Here is a 682-nt window from a genome sequence, read left to right on the forward strand (position 1 = left end):
CCCCCCCCCCCCTCAAACCCACCCCGACCCCTCCCAGACGCCCCCCAAAACCCCCCCGACCCTTCCCGGGGACCCCCAAAACCCCCCAATCCCCACCTCCCCAAAAAAAAACCCCAAAACGGGCCCAAATAAACCTTTTTTTTAGCGCCAAAACCCGCCTAGGCCTCATTTTATGCAAATCACCGCCGCGGTGCATCCTGGGAGCTCCGAGGGTCCCCATTTCCAGCCGGAAAATCCCCTCAGAGCGGGTTTTTGGGATCGGGAGCGAGCGGAAAACGCGGTGGATCCTCTGGGAATTGTGTGGGGGTGGTCGAAAGGGGGTCCTGGGTGGTCGCCGTGACTTTGGGGGTGGTCGCCCCCCTTCCGGTTCCCGCCGTTCCCGTTTCCCGCCATCGTCAGTGAGGTACATCCTGACCTGCCCCGCCCTGCGGGCAGCACGTGATGAGCGCGTGGTGATGACGTTGTGATTACGTCACGCGGGGGCGGGGCCACCGCAACAAGGCCCCGTTTACTCCCAAAGCCTCTGACTGCGCCTGCGCGGGGCGGGGAAAGGGTGTGGCCTCCACGGGGGGGCGGGGCCACAAAGGGCCTTATAATGGTTGTGAAAGACAGACTGGGGTGAACTGGGGGGGGACACCCCCATGGACTGGTTCATACTGGTTTGAACTGGGGGGAACGGTCA

General features: G+C 63.3%; 1 non-coding gene across 1 annotated transcript; it reads left to right on the top strand.

The window, feature by feature from the left end:
* The first annotated feature begins 392 nt into the window (after positions 1 to 392).
* Positions 393 to 528, top strand: LOC113980037. Its single transcript, XR_003538046.1, has one exon. It is a non-coding gene; the product is annotated as a U8 small nucleolar RNA (small nucleolar RNA).
* Positions 529 to 682: the final 154 nt, after the last annotated feature.

Source organism: Neopelma chrysocephalum, unplaced genomic scaffold (genome assembly GCF_003984885.1).
Source record: "Neopelma chrysocephalum unplaced genomic scaffold, ASM398488v2 Primary Assembly neopelma1_91851, whole genome shotgun sequence".
In the NCBI taxonomy this organism is placed as follows: domain Eukaryota; kingdom Metazoa; phylum Chordata; class Aves; order Passeriformes; family Pipridae; genus Neopelma; species Neopelma chrysocephalum.